Genomic DNA, 16,100 nt, shown 5'->3' on the forward strand with positions numbered 1-16,100 from the left:
AGAGCGGGGGTGGGGGTGTCAAGAATTAGATAAAGCAAAGTATGTAAAAGAGGCCCTATAATGAGCTAGAAAATTGCCATCCTGGTTCAAACCACATGTATCGTAAGTAAAGGAGGACTAAAAGGGGATGAGAGCTGAGGAATCGTTGTTCCAGGTCAGCCATAAATATATTAGCATATTGTGGGGCCATGTGGGTGCTCATAGCAGTTCCACTAATCTGGAGGTATAAATTGTCCCCAAATTGGAAATAATTGTGGGTGAGAACAGAGGTCAGACACTAGATTGGCTGTGGTGAGATCAGGGATGGTATTACGCAAACAATACCAAATGAAACAATCTCAACTATGCTGAACGTTATGCTGTCCAGAGTCTCAAAAATAACCCAGACATTATAATCAAACCAGCTGACAAAGGGGGTGCTGTTGTCATCATGAATAAGTCAGACTATGAACAGGAGGCAGCCAAACAACTCTCCAACGCCAGATTTTACAGACCTCTCTCCTCTGATCCCACTTTGGGATTTGGAATGTGTGTGATGGGATGGGAGAGAGTCACTGGAGCCCATGGGAAAAGTTCTTCCAGAGGGCCTTCCTGATGTAGACTCCGTTCTGGTGTGCCTGGTGACTAGGGGCAGCAGCCAGGCCACTCATAACCGGGGCCAGACTTGGCCGCCCACCCCTGCTTGAAAGCCTCAACCTTACCCGCTACTATATTGAATAGTAACAGAGAGGAAGCCGTGCTAGTCTATACACTATCAAAACAAAAAGCAGTCAAGTAGCACTTTAAAGACTAGCAAAATAGTTTATTAGGTGAGCTTTCGTGGGACAGACCCACTTCTTCAGACCATAGCCAGACCAGAACAGGCTCAATATTTAAGACACAGAGAACCAAAAACAGTAAGCAAGGAGGACAAATCAGAAAGATAATCCAGGTGAGCGAATCAGAGAGTGGAGGGGTGGGGGGGGAAGATCAAGAATTAGACTGAGTCTTGATCTTCCCCCCACCCCTCCACTCTCTGATTTGCTCACCTGGATTATCTTTTTCTGATTTGTCCTCCTTGCTTACTGTTTTTGGTTCTCTGTGTCTTAAATACTGAGTCTGTTCTGGTCTGAAGAAGTGGGTCTGTCCCACGAAAGCTCACCTAATAAACTATTTTGCTAGTCTTTAAAGTGCTACATGACTGCTTCCTCTACTATATTGTGGAGGATGCAGCAGGTGCCCACCACCTGGAGGATGTTGTGCATGCCAACCTCCAGGTGTGTGAGGAGGTACCACCACTGGCCTTTCAGGCACCAGAAGGCCTGCTTGACCACATTGGGAACCTGGTATTAAAAATCTCCTGGGTGGGGTCATGGTGGCCAGTGTAGGGCCAATGAGCCATGACTGCAGGGAGTAGGTGGCATCTGCCACCATGCAGAGGGACATGGTGACATCCCCAACTTGGAGCGCCCGTTGGGGGAACTATGTCCCAGCCTCCATGCACCAGCAGAGGTCATAGTCCTGAAACATATGGGCGTCACATGTCCGGTCCCCTCACCCCACCTGATCGCCCATGAAGCGTCCCTTTGAGTCCACCAGCGCTTGAGCACTACTGAGTGGTATTCCTTTTGGTTAACATAGATGCTGGTGCTGTTTTCCGAGGTGCGGATGGAGATGTGAGTCCCATCGGGGCATGGATGGCAATGTGCCCCTTGCCCAGGGCACTGAAACAATGCAGGAAACCAAGCATTCAGAATCCCATGATGGCTGCATTGACATTCCCCACATGGATGAGCCTGTGGAGCAGCATCATGTTGATCATGCAGACTACCTGCATGGAAGGGAGGGTGTGCACTCTTGGGAGGGAGGGTGGTACCCTTGGGAGGGCATAATGGAGTGTGCCCGGCCCCTTCTTCCATGCCCCCAGTCAACAAGGGTCCCCTTTTCCCAGAAGCCTCCTTTCCCCTCCCTGTGGTGGGTGCAGGTCCCAAGCATACCTTACCTCCATGGTGACACACCCAATGGTGGCTATGCTCACCCCAAACTGATGTCCCACAGACTGGTAGCTGTCTGAAGTGGCCAGCTTACAGACAGTGATTACAACCCTCTTTTTTGGGGGGGCAGGGACAGCGGGTTGCATGCAGGTGTTTGAGTGTCTCAGGGTAGGGGTGAGCCAATAGCATAGCTTCTGGAAGGTCTGATTGCCCATGCAGAAGTTTTGGACCCACCTGGCATTGTGCCATTCCCCCATCACCAGCTGCACCCACCAGCTGCTGGGGTAGCTCCAGAGGCACTGGGGCACTTGGGGCGGGGCCCGTGGACTCCTAGGTGGAAGGGCTCTGGGGCCCCAGTGTGGAGATTTGCCTCTAGGAGAAGGTGGAGGGCAGCCATGGCCATCATGGCCAGGTGGCTGACCACAGCACCTAGCTCTACTTCCAGAAGTTGATGAGGGGGATCCATTGGGCACGGGTGGCAATCGGGTTCCTGCATAGGCTCTGTGGTGTGTGAGGCAGCTCTGCGGGCCTCAGCATCTGAAGGGCGGGTGTATTTTGGAAGGAACCTTAAGGGAGCAGCTGGCTGTGGGCCCCAGAAGGGTTTGTCAGCCATGCGACCCCATCTGTGGCATTTCCTGCTCCACTCTTTCGAAAGATCACCTGTGGGTGTGTGGATGTTCTCTTTTGAAAGGGTGGAGTGGTCTTTCCAAATAGTAAATTGGAGTCTTGATCCATTTTTTGTGCGTAGACATACTCTTTCGAATGATATCATCTGAACGATGGTGTTTCAGAATGCTGCTGTCATGTAGATGTAGCTTGGGAAGTTGCTTCAGATAACTTCCGACAAGGCTTTTAGCCCATTGAAGTTTAGTAGGAAACAGTACTTTTTATATGTTTCCAACATTACCCTTATTTGTTATATTTTAAACCTTAGCCATTGAAAATAAACTTACAACAGTTTTCACTATAAATATATCTTAGAGTTGTGATGTTATGTTGCAGCTCAACCACACTGATATAAACACAGTGGCTATGTCTACACAGGAAGCATCTGTCTACTGAAGTTACTGTCAGAAGAGATGTTCCAACCAAACTTCTGTTGACACATCGTGTCTACACATATATATGGATCAATCTTTTGATTTGCTCTGTTGATAAAAGGGTCCCCCGGAGCACCTACATGGCTTTTGTGTCAACAATTTCTGTTGACAAAACACATTGCGTGTAGACGTTCCATGAGTTTTCTCTACAAAACCCTTTAGTGCAGACATAGCCTGAACCTTTGAGGACAGCTTAACTGGTAATTTCTGTGCATCTTCAGCGGTTAAGCACTGGATGCTGCCAAAGAAGTGGCAGCCAACTCGCGGCTCTTCAAAAGTCAATATGCAGTTCCTTGCACAGACATTGGCTCATAAGAACATAAGAACATAAGAATGGCCATACTGGGTCAGACCAAAGGTCCATCGAGCCCAGCATCCCATCTGCCGACGGTGGCCAATGCCAGGTGCCCCAGAGAAGGAGAACAGAAGACAATGATCAAGTGATTTATCTCCTGCCATCCATCTCCTGCCCTTGTTATGAAGGCTAGGGCACCATACTTTATCCCTGGCTAATAGCCATTTATGGACCTAACCTGCAAAAATGTATCAAGCTCTTTTTTAAACTCTAATAGAGTCCTGGCCTTCACAGCCTCCTCGGGCAAGGAGTTCCACAGGTTGACTGTGCGCTGTGTGAAGAAAAATTTCCTTTTATTAGTTTTGAACCTACTACCCATCAATTTCATTTGGTGTCCCCTAGTTCTTGTATTATGGGAAAAGGTAAATAATTTTTCTATATTCACTTTCTCCACACCATTCATGATTTTATATACCTCTATCATATCGCCCCTCAATCGCCTTTTTTCCAAACTGAAAAGTCCCAGTCTCTCTAGCCTCTCCCCATATGGGACCCGTTCCAAACCCCTAATCATCTTAGTCGCCCTTTTCTGAACCTTTTCTAATGCCAATATATCTTTTTTGAGGTGAGACCACCACATCTGCACGCAGTACTCGAGATGTGGGCGTACCATAGTTTTATATAGGGCTCCTGTAGCTTCAGCCCTAGAATCAACTTTTCAATGTGCAGAAGGGTGCTTGCTGCTCAACACCAACTATGTCCCGGGCCCTGACTCACATTCCTCCTCCTCCTCACCCAGTGCTTGCCCTTGGGCCCCCTCTCTCCCCTTCAGAGCCTCCTGCATGCCATGAACAACTGAATGCAACAGGTGAGAGGCACTGTTTAACCACTAGCAGGTGCTGGAGGTAGGGGAGAGCTGATAACATACATGTGGGTCTCTGGCAATCTACACTGGTAAATTATGGCTCCTTGTCAGGCTCAGGTTGGTTATCCCTGACGCAGAGGAAAGGGTCTCAGAGGCTACGTCTACACGTGCCCCAAACTTCGAAATGGCCATGCAAATGGCCATTTCGAAGTTTACTAATGAAGCGCTGAAATGCATATTCAGCGCTTCATTAGCATGCGGGCGGCAGCCGCGCTTCGAAATTGACGAGCCTTGCCGCCGCACGGCGCGTCCAGACGGGGCTCCTTTTCGAAAGGACGCCACCTTCTTCGAAGTCCACTTATTCCCATGAGCTCATGGGAATAAGGGGACTTCGAAGTAGGCGGGGCCCTTTCGAAAAGGAGCCCTGTCTGGACACGCCGCGCGGCGGCAAGGCTCGTCAATTTCGAAGCGCCGCTGCCGCCCGCATGCTAATGAAGCGCTGAATATGCATTTCAGCGCTTCATTAGTAAACTTCGAAATGGCCATTTGCATGGCCATTTCGAAGTTTGGGGCACGTGTAGACACAGCCAGAGAGTGTTATTTTTGTTAAAGTAAGGGTTGGCAGAATCCTAAGGAGATGGTGTGATTAACATACAGGCGGTGTTGAGGAGCTGTTAAGCACAATGAACACTCTCTCTCTCTCAGCAGAGGGCAGGATGAGAGAGGAGTGTAAGATGACGACTCAGTCCTGGGCACCTCATGTAAGTGTCACAAATGGTAAGACACTTAGTACTCCCTGTGGGTAATTCAGGTTCATGAATATCTGGTAACCATCTTGTAGACACACTAACACATGGTTTGAACCAGGATGCGAATTTTCTGGGTCATTATAGGGGCTCTTTTGCATTCTTGGCTTAATTTAATTCTTGACTCCCCCCTGCCCCCTACTCTCTAATTTGCTCACCTAGATAATTTTTTTTTTGGTTCTGATTTGTAAACCTTGATTACTATTTTTGGTTCTCTGTGCCTTAAACGTTGAGTCTGTTCTGGTATGGCTGTGGTCTGAAGAAGTGGGTCTGTCCCATGAAAGCTCACCTAACAAATTATTTTGTTAGTCTTTAAAGTGCTGCTTTACTCCTTTTTTGTTTTGAATGTCAATAAACTTTTCTACAATCAATGTAAGTATGATATGTGCTATAAAAGTACTGGTAATTATAATCTAGTCCTGTAGAAGAATCATACTAGGTAAAACAAACAAGTATCACTAAGAAAATTTAACTTCAGGGAAACGTGTTTTTAAGTGATTTGTTCACATGGGCATAAATATCAATATCCATATATTTTCTCTGTGTTAATGAAGTACTTTACCTAAATTTTAAAATAACAAATATACAATTTGATTAAAGATTAAAATTTTAGTGTTTTTGTTCAAGAATCTACAACAGAGGTCAGGAAACTTCAGCTCCCAGCCTGTCAGGGTTAGACACTGGTGCGTCGGGACATTTTATTTACCTGGAAAGCCAGTACACACATATTTCCTTTACTCTCTATTGCTCCTTTGGGCCAAACAGGAGCAGCGTGAGCTGAAGGATGTGCTACTCGTTGGCTGGGAACAGTGAATTGTAGACACTGGGAGCTGCAGGGCTCTGTGACTGCTGATGCTTCAGGTAAAAAAAAAGTCATGGTGTGCCAGTGGCTTACTCTTATGAACTAGGAAACAAAGTTTGCCAAGCCTTGAAATATAGCATCGGCTTATGAATGGGTCAGAGCAATTTTCCACTTTTGGCTATTTATTTCCAGGGGAAAGGATCAGCTTATAAGCAAATGGGCTAATAACTGAATATATACCAACACAAGGTTCGGATACAGTCTGTATTTTTTCAAAAGCTCTCAACTGAAAATATTAACAGTTACAATTTTAATCCTTTCAAAAGGAAGCAGAGCTCTTCTAAGCCTTTGGCTTCTTTCCACAGCTTGTGGCTATGAGTTCCACCAATTAGATGATGTGTTTATTATTTTTAAGTTTGGTATTCTTAATTTCATGGACTATCCCACATTGCCTTGTATTCTGAGACATTAAGACCAGAACCATCCAGTCCACCTTCTCTGTATCATTTGTTTGATTTACTTTACTGCTATACCTTCTTGTTTATCTCCTTGCTGAAGTAATCAACCCCATTCTTTATCTCTCATGAAAGCATTTCCATCCTTCTGACAGTTTCTTTGACTTTCTCCAAAGACTACCTAAATCGGCAATATTCTTTTTTAAAACTGGGGGGAAAGTATTGCACATAGTTTACAGAATGAGACCTCGTGTATATTTATGTAATGGCGCATTTACCACAAGATTCTTCACTCTGTTCCTGATACGTCATCTTTGCTTTTTGACTACAGCCACACTAATCCAAAATCTTTATTACATTGCTTGCAATGATCAATCCATGTCCCTTTCCTAAGGCTACATGTACACAAGATAAACCTGAATTTATTAAAATTAATTTTGCAACGCCGGGTTTTATAAATTGGAGTTTGAGTATCCTCACCTCCCCAAGGACTCCTCACAAAGTCACCTTACTGCTGCCACATGTAATCAGCAAACATCAAGTCTTGCAGCAGTGCACTGTGGGAATCTATCCCACAGTTCTCTCATGCCTGTAGCATTCTGGGTACTTTTGTTGGTGCACTATGGGGAAAAAAATGCTGCACAAGTGGTTGTGAGTATTTGACATCATCTTCTCACATTGCATTGCGCTCATTCCCTTCCCATGGTAAATGTTCATTTTATCAGGCAGAAGGAAAGAAAAGTAGGGCATTAACAAAGATTGCCAAATAAATAGCAATCTCTTGCTTCTATAACAGAATTGCTTTTTAAAACTATAGCTGTAACTGACTTATCAAAGATTTTATAAAGAACAGCAGGTTTGTGTCTTCTCAACTGGCCCTCCATCCACTGTCCCTGCCTTCCTTGAGTACATCTGATCCCTGAAAATAATACAGAGACAATGCAAAGATTGAAGAAAGAGTATCTAGTAAAAGTTTTGAAAAAAAGAGATTTGATGATGGAAAGTTTTTGGCATCCCAGTTCCTTATACAGCTTCTGCGTCCTGGGATCTCTCAGTAATCTGGGTCTTCTCAACTGGCCCTCCACCCACTCTTCCCTGTGCGAAGGGGTCCAAAGTTAGAAGACAGACAATAGGAAAGTTCAGAAAAAAATATTTCTGGCTTCCCTCTTCACTACACAGACATTGCCAACACAGGGGAAGGGGCTTGCCAAATTTCATTGCCAATGAAGCGGGGGTGAATGGCCAGTTGACACGGTCCCTGAAAATCTTTTTTGGGTGGTGGGGTATGGGGTCCATGGCTCAAGGGACACTTGAACTGTTCCCCCTGAACAGCAGCCAGGCTCCGCAATTCATAGTCGCTGGGGGAGACTCGCCCTCCCCCCGGAGACCGCTAGCCACCGTTGTCCTTGTTGTGGTGGTGGTGGGGTGTGGTGGGTTTGGGTGGAAGGCCAGTGGAGGTCTCCCCCTCCCCTGGGCAGCAGCTGGGTCCCACAATTCATAGACATGGGGGAGACTTCCCATGGGCAGCAGCTGGGTCCCACAAGTCTTAGCCGCTGGGGGAGACTTCCCACGGGCGGTTGCAAGCCCCCAAAAATCTCTTCCACCCTTGGAGCCCTCAATGTGCACAAGCCAGGACATGGCGCTGCCTGAAGGCATGGTCAGCACTAAATGGCAGGCACCTCCTTTTATTGGGTTGGGAGCTAGCCAAGAGATGAGGCTGGTGTGAGAAGGACCCCAACTGTATGGTGCAGGTGCTGTGAAGGTGGCTGCACAAATGTAAACTGCTGAAAAGTTTCTTGGCCTCTCATACAAACACAACCCCCCAACAGTCTAGCTGCCGTGTAGTGTGGCAGGGCAGTGGCTGGCGCCAGGCAGTGCAAAAAAATAAAATACCAAGTGCTCAGCGAGCAGAGGTAGAGATAGAACCATGAACTCTGTGTTGGGGCTATTTGTAATGGTTAGATGTGCTCACAGCGCTAAAAGCAAAGAAAAAAAGACCCTTCTTAGCCTCTCATATGAGCATGACCCCACAGCCACAGACTCCATGATCCCAAATTGAAATTCATGATCTTCCTGTTACCTAATTCATGTGCAACTGGAGAACAGCGGAGATGGAAATGGAGAGAGTGGAGCACTGTGGGGTACCTACAACACACCCTTGGAGGCCAAAAAATTTTATTTTAAAATATGGTGTTTCCACACCACCCTTTAGTTGAACTTTAAAATTTGAACTTGACACTACACCTAGCCGGTTTCAATGATGTTATGATAATGATATTAGTGCTCCCTAAATCAAGCTAATGGTATTTGCTGTGAAGACTGTTGTGCTGTAATATTGAGCTAACTACCTTAACCTTGAATTTATCTTGTAGTGTAGATGCAGCCTCAGTTGTCTGTTAACTCAGAACTCTGTACGGCATATCAACAGTTTCTTTTTTCTTTCCACTATTTGCATTATTTTCCATTTACATACATACAATTTTATTTGCCATCACAACCTCATTCCTTTGGCTTGCTTAAGTCACTGTGAATTTGTTACAGTTGTATCTGGATTTCTGTATTTTTGTTTGTACTCTCCCCACTCCCACTTCTGGCCACTGATAAATAAGACTTGTTCTACACTTAAAAATGAGATCTACATAACTATAGCTTCAGATTTATGAAAGGTTTTCACCCTTTGCCACACAGTTACATTGACCCCAAGAACATAGCAGAATTCTTAAGCAGATGTAAGTACCACAATTAGAGAAGAATTAATAACTCCACTCATGAACTAATCCTTCCCACTGAGATCCTGAAACATCTACTCTACAGCAATACAGTGGCACAGCTGCTCTAGTGGAGACATGACTTAAGCGCTGCTTTTATTTAACTTTGGATCTGCCACCTATGACAAAAAAAAAAAACTGAAAAAGTGACTTCTGAGGAAACTTTAGTAGCAACTGAGCACTCCCCAGCGGAGAGGGGTTAGACTCAGGGTGAGGCAGGTACGCACATAAAGACAGTCAAATTGCCAAAAATGAGCTAAGCTTGGTCGAACCTCAAAAGATAACGATACAGAAGAAGACGGAGAAAATATCGGCTACAAACCCACTTGGAAGAAACACCACATGGCAGATGCAGAACGGAGTGAAGCCAAGCTCAGCTCTAGGGCTGCGTGCTACTGGGTGGGCTGCTGAATATCTATAAGGCCTCTGTATTGCGAGAGGGTAGCCCCGCTCGCTAGGCACTGCGCAAACACGGAAAATTGATCCCTAGCCCCAGGAGCCGCCAGTCAGAGCTCGCCAGTCGCGAGTGACCAGCAGCGCTGCAGTACAGCCGCTCCCGGGAGCCGAGCTGCGGGGAGAGGTTAGGGGTCCGAAGCAGCTGCGGAGCCCTAACCCCGACAGCGAGGGTTAGGCAGCTGAGGCAGGCCCCGCGCGAAGGAACCGCACCCACGGCTCACTGGTCTCGCAGCCCAGCCGAGGCGAGACAAGACAAGACAAGAGCAGGGGCGCTGAGGCTAGCGGCGGCAACCCCGCCCCGCTGCTCATCCCAGGCGGCTGGGGGCACGCAAGAAAAGGGTGAACGTCAGCGGCAGGACCAAGCCCGCTGTACCTTCTCCGCCCCACTCGGCCGGGCACGGTCCGATCCGACACCCCCTTACCTGGCGCCGTGGAAGTACCACACCTTTCTTGCCGCGAACACCCATAACGCTCCCCAGTTCACACTAGGGATACTAAAACCTCCCTTCAGCGAGGCGCAAACGCAGAATGAGCGCCTGCCAGAAGGATGCCGGGAGCTGCTCCCAGAGACTACAAGTCCCAGAGTGCTATGGGGCTGTAAGTAGCCTAGACTACTAGCAGCTGTAATCAAGGCCGGGCCGCACGGCTTGCTGGGAAGTGTAGTCTTCATGGGGCTTAGGCGGGGCGAATCTTTCTTCCACCGCGCGATCTTTTGTGTCTCTGAGAGCCAGCCGCGTTCTTTGTGGCGCGCTGCACGCCGGGAGCGGCAGTCTCAGCGGGGTCGCTGCACAGGCTGGGGCTTGTACACTCGCGCGAGTTTTGATTCTGCTTGGCCGGCGCCTGCGTATTTCCGGGTCCCGCATTGCGCGGTGTTTGATGGCGTCGCCTAGCAGCGGCTGTTGGCGGTGGTAGTTTGCACGGAGCCGGGTGAGGTCAGGGGCGCGCGGCGCGGCGAGCTGTTGGGCAGGGCCCCTGCTGTTGTCACCCCACTTCCTGTCTGCACGGGGCGCTGGCAGGCGGCTACGTATGGGGGGGGGGGGTGAGAGGGGACTGGCCTCGCTAGGGGCGCAGCACGGCTGGGCCAGCGGAGGCTGCTGTGCCCTGGCTGGCCCACGCTGGGCGGGATGGGCTGCCACGGAGGTCGGTGCTGGCGCTGCGGGAGGGAAGCGCGAACAGGAAGAGTTCCTGGCAAACAGCGGGCGGGTGCAGCTGGCCAGGGCTCACGCCGCCTGTCCTCAGCTTAAGCGAGGCTGGGCTGCCTAATGTGTCCGCAGCTCAGCAGCACCTGGCAGCTAATCCCACAAAGCTAAACATCCCTGCCCCGCCTTCGCTGGCACTCACTTTCAGCAGGGACGGGACTTTGGGTTGAGCCTGGAGCGAGAGTTGGGACGCTGGAGGGACTGTGAGCTTTGGGCTGGGGTTTGTGGGTGGGTGGGAGGGAGGGGGAAGGATTGCAGGCTCTGTCCTCCCCTGCTCCACCGCCCCCCCGGGTTGGCAGCACAGCTCCTACTGGCCACAGTTCCTGGTTAATAAGAGCTGTGGGGCAGGTGCTAAAGTAGGGGTGGGCAATAAGTTTTGATGGGGAAGTTCTCCAGGAATTTGGAAAGTTGTTAAGGGCTGTGCCCTTCCATGACATTAACAGAGGAAGTGCAAGGTCTGGGATGGAAGTTGAGTGCAGAAACGAGCTTGGGGTAAGGAGACTGGGGTTTCTTGGAGGGATTTGTGTCCTGGGGCAGGGGAATGAGGTGCAGGCATCTGGTTTGCGATCTAGGACAGGAGGTGGTTGTGACTTGGGGCAGAGGATTGAGTTGTAAGGTGTGGGAGGAGGTATGGGGGTGGGGGGGCAGAGGGTTTTGGGGGTGTGGAGTGTGGGACAGACAGAGGGAGGGAGAGACTTGATTGCCAGAATGGATGCTAACCAGAAGATACTAACCTTGGTTCGGGTCCCTGCCTTCCATGCTCCAAGAAGCTGCTGAGACTAGCTGGCTGCACGACCATGTGTGTCTGTGACCCCAGCGAGTGGGGAAACTTTGTAGAGCTTCAGACAGGCAACTTCCATTAGCTGAAAACTGGTCAATGGAAGCTGCAAGTTTTTTGGTGGGGGCGGAGGCCTCTTTCTCCCTCCCCTCTGGCTCACAGCTGTTCACAGACAAACAGGGCCCTGCAGCCAGATGCTCTACCCACTCGGTGGATCACAGGGATCCTACCTTAGACCTGCTGAGATGCCAGTCTTTTGGCAGTCTAATATCTCTTGCTTTGATTTTAGTAGCCGTCAGGCGATAATGCCTTATTCCTGGAGACTCCTGGCAAAAATGGGAGGGTTTGCACTGCTAAGCAGGGGCCCCATGCTTTCCACAAGTTAAAAGTAGACATATTTCAACCCTTTGGCTGTGTCTACACTAGTCAAAAGCTTCGAAATGGCCACGCAAATGGCCATTTCAAAGTTTACTAATGAAGCGCTGAAATACCTATTCAGCGCCTCATTAACATGAGGGCGGCCATGGCACTTCGAAATTGACGCGGCTCGTCCAGACGGGGCTCCTTTTCGAAAGGCCCTTGGCTACTTCGAAGTCCCCTTATTCCTATGAGCAGATGGGAATAAGAGGACTTTAAAGTAGGTGGGGTCCTTTTCAAAAGGAGCCCCATCTGGATGAGCCTCCTGGTGGCGGGCCGCGTCAATTTCGAAGTGCTATGGCTGCCCTCATGCTAATGAGGCGCTGAATATGTATTTCAGCGCTTCATTAGTAAACTTTTAAATGGCCATTTGCGTGGCCATTTCGAAGCTTTTGGCTTGTGTAGACACGGCCTTTGAGTCTTTCTTGGAGCATCCAGCCCCTGGTTCATTGGATACTCACACATTCACTGCTTCCAAAGAATTTATAAACTCCAGCTTATAGGTTAATCCTTATATTGCTCTACTTAATGCATTTCACTTAATTATGTTTAGAGTGAAAATCAAAGTTTAATAGGTACAGTAGACCCCCCCAAGACACACACAACTCCAGTGTGCCTATCTCGGGTTAGTGCAACTGTGAGTGGTGGGGAAACTGACCAGTGCTGCTCCACCCTGACAGGAGTGGATACCCAGCTCTTGTCAGGAGCAGTGAGAGTCAGGCTGCCACCCCTGACAAGTGGTTTCTCTCCTCTTGTCAGTGCAGCAGCCTTTCTGCCCCTCTCAGGGACTGCAGCCTGGCTCCAGGGTGCTGCCCCTGACAGGAAAGGGGAAACTGATAAGTGTTGCTGTACTGGTCAGTTTCCTGGCTCCTGTCAGGGGTGGCAGCTGAGACCCACTCTGGGCTGCCATCACTGACAACTGCAGCTGCTGCCCCTGAGAGGAGTGGGGAAACCGATCAGTGCTGGTCAGTTTACCCTGTCCTGTGTGCTTCAGGCAACCCTGAGCCAGGCTCTTGGCTGCCAGCCACTCTTAGGAGACCTGCTGCCCTCGTCAGTTTCCTGCCTTCCCCAAGTTGCGCAAAATTTGAATTAAGTGGGGTTATGCAAGAACGTAACCCTGCGTAAGTTGGGTGTCTGCTATATGTCATTATACTGGAAGGGACATTGAGGGGTCATCAAGTCCACCTCCTGCACTCCTAGCAGGACCTATCACCAACCTTGACAGTTGTTTTTGTTGTTCTTTTTTTTTTTCAAATCAAACCTATCCCAGGCCCTTGAAAGGCCCCCTCAAGGACTGAACGTACAACCCTGGGTTTACCAGGCTATCTGACATTCTGGAGTCTAGACTTAATCAACAAGGGACTTGTGATGTTGTGCCAGTATATTCTTTGTAATAATGTACTTATAAATATGAATATGCCTAACTTGAACATGCTTTATGTAAATATCACATACAACCTATTATTGTTAATAATTCCCTGACTGTATATTCTGTATATGTATATATTATTTCTCTATTTATAGTGTAAACCTGTTTAGATGTGCTAATAAAGACCATTGGGAGTACTCATGACAGTGCTCTGTGAATAGTCTTGCTTTCCCTATATGATGGACTATGGCTGGTTCTGTCAAAATAATGTAGCCAGATTATCTGATGCTGGATCCCGTTTTTGATGTGGTACTTTTTGATGGGAGTGTGAAAGGGTTGAAACTAAAAACAAAGTATTCCTGCCTTGGACAAAATCTGTTTATTGGCAGGAAACTAAACAATAGCAGTAATTGCCAGATACCAGGACATCCCATGTTTACCAGCCAGATGACTTCTGGAAACATCTAAGACTGAACTAGCTTGTGAGAAAAGGGATTGGTACTACTGTTAGAGTAAAAAAAGTTGCATGTAAGAAGTTTCTGAGGCTATGTCTATACTTGATCATAAAGTCAATTTTAAGGCACTTAGTTCAATTTTACAATGTGACACTTTTCCCTGCAAATACCATTAGGTCATTTTTAAGGGGAGCTAAGGTCGATATTCTTGCATCGCCCTTCCAATATGGTAGAACACCAAGTTTGAATTTAAAAGGTTGAACTAATTCTAGTTCGGAAACAGCGTTACTTTAAATAAATTTGTTGCCCACCAGAGGAGGCCCGCAGCTGTTTGTTCTGGCCACTTTCACCTCTGCTGCTCTCCAGGTGTTCAGGAAGTAGGTAATAGGAAGCCTGGGAATTTGAATTCATTTCCTTTATGACCAGTGTGGAACGCACCTCAGAAGTCATCTATCCATTACATTGCATCTAGCCATTGTGTCTACTTGGGGTTCTTCTGATCTGAGTTCTCTGGGTTGCAGAAGAGCTCCAGCAGGGAGCTATAATGACATCCTGGATCTCATTTCTGTGTGGGATGAAGAATCAGTGCTGAACAGACTGCAAGTCAGCAAATGAAACATTGACATTTAGTAGAAGATTTTGCAGGGCATGATCAAGGAAGCGTATGCCTGGGACACTCAGCAATGCCGGGTCAAAATATAAGAGTTCTGCCAGAATTATCACAAAGTGCGAAAAGCCAGAAGGTGATTTGGGATCCCAAGATGTCACTACTACCAGCAGCTTGAGGCCAGGAGAAACACAACTAGGCTCCCTGAGGCTAGCATGGACTCTTCAGGAGACCTTTCTCAGGTCTCCAGTGAGAGCCAAGACGGGGAAGCAGGATGCAGAGGTGGATGAAAAGGAGGATGCTGCAGTCTGCAGACACCCGAGGAATCTGATCGTGACAACCTGGAGTTCTTCGTGACTCTGGAGCCAGTACCCTCATTGACGCCTGATGCTCTGGGTTCCAGTGATGCTTTTGAAGGCTCCTCTGGTGAGTATATATTTTTTAAACTGCTACAAGGAGGTTGTGAGTCAGGCATGGTGGATTTATGCTCCTTAGAACAGCTGCTTAATATTTCTGGGAATGCAGCTCTTATGCTTTTTGTGATCTTCATAAACCTCTCAGCCAGGTACTCTTATTTTTCTCATGAGGTTTTTGGGGAGTTCTGATTTATTGCGGCTTCCACAGTAGCACACCTTGCCATGCTGGACAACCACTAAGTAATCTGGTATCATGGCCCCACACACCATTCTGGCAAATTTTCCAGCTTTGTGGTCGCCCAGTATGAGCATAATTTCTTTTTCATCCTCTTTTTCACCCTCATCATGTGCCAGCAATGCCCCACTACAATTGACATTGGCCAAACTGGATAGTCTCTACATAAAAGAGTAAATGGACATAAATCAGACATCAGGAACGGTAATGTACAGAAACCTGTGGGAGAGCACTTTAGTCTCCCTTGATGCTCAGTAACAGTTTTAAAAGTAGCAGTCCTAAAACAAAGAAATCTCAAAAGTCAAATGGAGAGAGAAATCTCTGAACTGTAATTTATTTGCAAATTTGATTCTATCAACCAAGGATTAAACAGAGACTGGGAGTGGCTTGCCCCTTACAAAAGCAGCTTCTCTGCCCTGGGTGTTAATATCTCCCCATTAGACTCTGACAATGGGCCCACATCCCCCTGTCTGATCTGACTTGTTTTTTCTTCTTTTGATACATACTACTGATGATGGGCCATTTCCATCTTGCTGCATAGAGCTTGTCAGCTCTGGCCCTCCCTTTTACTGGGACCCCACTCTTTAAATACCACTCTGGACCCTCCCCCCACTCATGCATCTGATGAAGCAGGTCTTTGCCGATGAAAGCTTATGCTCCTAAATATCTGTTAGTCTATAAGGTGCCACAGGACTTCTTGTTGTTCTTTTTCACCCTCTGTTATTCTTAGGAGGCTGATGTATCCTTTTGCAAACTAGAAGCAGCACAGGAAGTTGCACTAGAGTTTGTCTCCATGACATTATCGCATTGTTCCCTGGCCATTTAATTTCCCAGGACTGCCCTGCTGCACCACATGGTGGGTGGGCTTCCTGTCTCTGCCCTCCACCCTTTGTGGGCTGTCCTGGCTCTCTCCCCTCCCACTGCACTGCTGGATTTTTCCCTTGCACAGGATTTATGAGGATGCATCAAGAGAGGTGGTTTTTCCCCCCGCCCCCACCCCGGTGTTTTACAGTTTACAGGGCTGGTGGGTTTGAACCCTCCCTGCCACCATGCTGCTGCCGGGCTGTGTGGACTCTGCTCCTGGTCACCAGTATGTCCAGTGCA

General features: G+C 48.0%; 2 protein-coding genes across 3 annotated transcripts in view; one reads left to right on the plus strand and one right to left on the minus strand.

Annotated features, from left to right (window-relative positions):
* The window catches only part of TMTC3 (transmembrane O-mannosyltransferase targeting cadherins 3), a 57,414-nt gene extending 47,351 nt beyond the window's left edge, over window positions 1-10,063 (minus strand). Inside the window, exon 1 of one of the 2 annotated variants that reach the window (XM_075012145.1) lies at window positions 9,943-10,063. The gene's annotated coding sequence lies outside the window, so the exon portion shown is untranslated. The remainder of the gene's footprint in view (window positions 1-9,942) is intronic. The other variant, XM_075012155.1, reaches the window with a different exon arrangement.
* A 251-nt stretch (window positions 10,064-10,314) lies between these two features.
* The window catches only part of CEP290 (centrosomal protein 290), a 143,471-nt gene continuing 137,685 nt past the window's right edge, over window positions 10,315-16,100 (plus strand). Inside the window, exon 1 of the mRNA XM_075012177.1 lies at window positions 10,315-10,447. The gene's annotated coding sequence lies outside the window, so the exon portion shown is untranslated. The remainder of the gene's footprint in view (window positions 10,448-16,100) is intronic.

This window comes from Carettochelys insculpta, chromosome 1, assembly GCF_033958435.1.
Source record: "Carettochelys insculpta isolate YL-2023 chromosome 1, ASM3395843v1, whole genome shotgun sequence".
In the NCBI taxonomy this organism is placed as follows: domain Eukaryota; kingdom Metazoa; phylum Chordata; order Testudines; family Carettochelyidae; genus Carettochelys; species Carettochelys insculpta.